The sequence below is a fragment of the Silene latifolia genome, chromosome 9 (assembly GCF_048544455.1).
Source record: "Silene latifolia isolate original U9 population chromosome 9, ASM4854445v1, whole genome shotgun sequence".
NCBI lineage: Eukaryota > Viridiplantae > Streptophyta > Magnoliopsida > Caryophyllales > Caryophyllaceae > Silene > Silene latifolia.
This window is the reverse complement of record NC_133534.1, coordinates 105,682,262-105,685,921: the sequence shown is the minus strand read 5'-3', so window position 1 is coordinate 105,685,921 and position 3,660 is coordinate 105,682,262. Positions and strand designations below refer to the sequence as shown.

The window sequence follows — 3,660 nt, the reverse complement described above, 5'->3', positions numbered from 1 at the left end:
CTTTTTAGATAATTTCCACCACTTAGATGAGGAAAGTGGCTATTCATTTTTGTAGATTCATCCTGATGTAACCATAATTAGCGCATATTTAGCCCCCGAATTAGCCTTGTTCCCATGCTTTTTAGTGCATATTTGGGTTATTTATTATCTTTAGTTCTTTGTTTTGCATATTCTTTGAGATTTTGATCCCTTGGTAGGAAAGGAGTAAGAATCTTGCATTTTCATGGCAAAACGAGACTAAATTGATCGAATACAATGACCAAGCATCAAGGAGAGACAATATTAGAAGGCCTTTGTACATATTTTAGTAGATGAGCAATGTTGAGAAAGGATCCTTGAGTCCCCAAGGAAATCCCCAAGGAATTTATGAAGAAAAGGGAAGAAAAGAAGAAGAAATCTTGCTGAAGAACAATCCGTGCGGATTGACTACAATCCGGCCGTCCTCCACCTGCACAATCCGTGCGGTTTCATCCCAAGACGCTCGGGTTAGCATTACCACAATCCGCCCGGATTCCTCCAAAGCCGCTCGTGTTCCACCGCCAGAATCCGCCCGTCCCGACACTAATCCGCTCGGATTCCTCTACAGCGCAATTTCGTCTTCTCCAAGCTACAAAGAAAGAAGCCCTTCCTTCGAAAAATACCGGCTCCTCCCTGCTCAATCTAAAAAGTGTAATTACTAGTTTAGCCCTTAGTTAACCCTAATGCATCCCCCTAATTTCCACTATAAATACCCCATTAGTCTAATTAGAAGAGCATGTTCTTCTTATCAATAATTAGAGTAGTTAATACCAATCAAATCTCTCTTTAATTTTGTAATCAACAATTAATCAAGTTCTAATACAAGTTTTATTTCCTTAATCTCTCTTTTGTTCATCCTTTATTTTGGGTAATTGAAGATTATTTGGGTTATTATTGGGAGATTGACAACCTCTCAATCAAGCATCAAGTACTTCTTTTATCTTTGCTTTATTATTTGAATCATTAGTAGGTATAATTCTCTTAATCCCTTTTTAATTATTGTTAATTACTTTCATTTATTCATCATGTTTCATTTTGTTGGTATGATTGACAACCTTGCTAGCATGATCAACATGATAATGAGTGAGTAGTCTCTTAGCTAGGGTTAATGGGTGATTAGGGGAAACCAACATGGGGAATGATTCATGCTTAAATTAATATGCTTTCATGTTTTATTTGCTTGCTTGTTTTGATCTCAACTCATGCACATGTTATATTTGATGAAATGCTAAGCCTATGAATCCTTGCATTTACCACCATCTCCTATTTTTCAATGAGACTTGTAAGACATAACCCAACTCGAGTCTCATTAGACCATGCATGTTGTTGAGTAGGGAAGATTAAGTCGACTTGTAGGTGTTGTACAATCTAATCGATTCGGCTCCGGGACCCAAACTTTGCTAGGATTGTAAGATATAACCCAACACAATCCATCACAACAATAATTGCTTGCTTATAATTTGAGAACATGTTTGTATGATCAATTCCCATGATTCCCCTATGATCCCATGACACCCTAGTGCTTTTTATCAATTGTTTACAACCCTTTTAATACATCTTGCTTGTTTATTTCCATTGATATTTTAGTTTAGTGACCTTCTACATCAACCCAATTTGTGACACCCCTAAGACACCACTAGTTGCAATAGAAATCTCATTTCAATACCCGTCCCTTGGGATCCGACCTTTACTTGCCTCTTTACTAATTTTAGAGTTGTTTGTGAAGCTATAAATTGTGTTTTGATTCGGACGTGACCCAACGACCACACCTTAAATTGTGAACACTTCCACCGATCAAAAATGGCGCCGTTGCCGGGGACGGTGTTTACTTGATTTAGATTTCCTTTTATTGTTATTAGTTGTGTCTTTCTTCGCCTTGGGGAAGTAAAACTCCTCAAGGTTTGTTCTAATTGTTTTTGAGTTGTTTGATATTTTGCATGTCTAGAAGGTCACAAGGTGATTTGTTACCTTTTGACCGTGAAATTGAAAGAACCTTGACAAACAATAGGAGATTTGCTAGGAGGAATTTGAGAGATATTAGTGAGGTTGTTTAACCAACTATTGAGTTCATCAACCCTTTTGCAATAGAAGGAGAGGAGAACCCATTACACAATACCACCCAAAATCAACCTACAATGGCTAAATTTTCGTCACATTCCGTACCCACCGAGGAAAACCTACCCAATGGTACTCCTACACCACAACATCTAACCGGAAATATTATTGCCAAATCCGCCTTTATCCAATTAGTCGAAAGGAGCCAATTTGGGGGGATGCCTAGTGAAGACCCTCATTCTCATATGGAAACCTTTTGCGACTATTGTGATGCGATCTCTCAAACCGGTGTGACTCAAGACCAAATTCGATGGGTCTTATTTCCTTTTTCTCTAATCGACACCGCGAAACAATGGTTGAAGGGCCTTGATAAGGCCACTCTCGGAATAGATTCTTGGAAGAAGTTGGCTCTAGCTTTCTACAAAAAATTCTACCCACCGGAAAAGACTAACATGCTAAGAGCTCAAATTACAGGTTTTAAGCAAAGGGATGAAGAATCTTTGTATGAAGCTTGGGAGCGGTTCAAGGGAATTTGTCGCTCATGTCCTCACCATGGACGTAACGAATGGTTCTTGGTACAACAATTTTGGAACGGTTTATATGAAGATTCAAGGAACATTCTCAACATGGGATCAAATGGAATGTTCACAGAAGTTGATGACAATCAAATATGGAACAAAATTGAGGAAATGGCGGTCCATAACTCACAATATAGTAGACCTCGCAAGGCTACTAGAGGAGGAAAGCATGAAGTGGACTCCGTTACTCAATTGGGTGCTCAACTTAGTGCTCATATTGACACAATCAATTTCAAGTTTGAAAAAGCTATGGCTAGACTTGAAGAAGTCTCAAAATCACCAAAGCATCATGTTAATGCCATGACGGCATCCTCATCAATCCCAAGTGGGATATGTGAGAATTGTGGAACTTTGGGACATGACCAAAGTGAATGTAGGGGAACAAATGAACAAGTGAATGCTTTCCAAGCATACAAGAGTGGTACCCCTTATTCCAACTATTACAATGAAAACACCAAGTTTCATCTAAATCTCTCATACAAAAGCCAAAATGTTCAAAACCCTCAAACAACATACACTCCACCACCCATGAGAAACCAAAATCAAAGACCCTTTTACAATCAAAACCAAGGTTACCAAAATCAAAATCCATACAATCACCAAAATGACCAAGGTTTTGATGTCCAAAAAGCGGTCCTCCAAATGCAAAAGAATCAACAAGAATTTTTCACTCAAATGCAAAAAGATAGTCAAGCAAAGGAAACCACCATCAACAACATTCTAGCTCACACCAAGATGTTGGAAACACAATTGACTCAACTAGCATCTTCAAGCTCACAAAGACAAAAGGGGCAATTACCACCTCAAAGTAATCCCCCAAGACATGAAACGGTTAGTGCCATTCACTTGAGAAGTGGTACAAGGTATGAAGCACCGAAGAAGCAAGTTGAGGATGAAGTTGTGGAAGCTAGTGATAAGGAAGAAATTGTGCAAAACTCCAAAGATGGAGAATCATCAAAAGAAGAAATTTCAAAGAAAAATGAAGACAAGGTCAAGGAGAAGGAGCCCA

At 38.7% G+C, this 3,660-nt stretch overlaps 1 non-coding gene across 1 annotated transcript; it reads right to left on the bottom strand.

The window, feature by feature from the left end:
• Nucleotides 1-2,525: 2,525 nt before the first annotated feature.
• LOC141603168 (small nucleolar RNA R71) lies at nucleotides 2,526-2,633 on the bottom strand. The gene has a single exon (XR_012525062.1). It is a non-coding gene; the product is annotated as a small nucleolar RNA R71 (small nucleolar RNA).
• Between the last annotated feature and the right edge of the window lie 1,027 nt (nucleotides 2,634-3,660).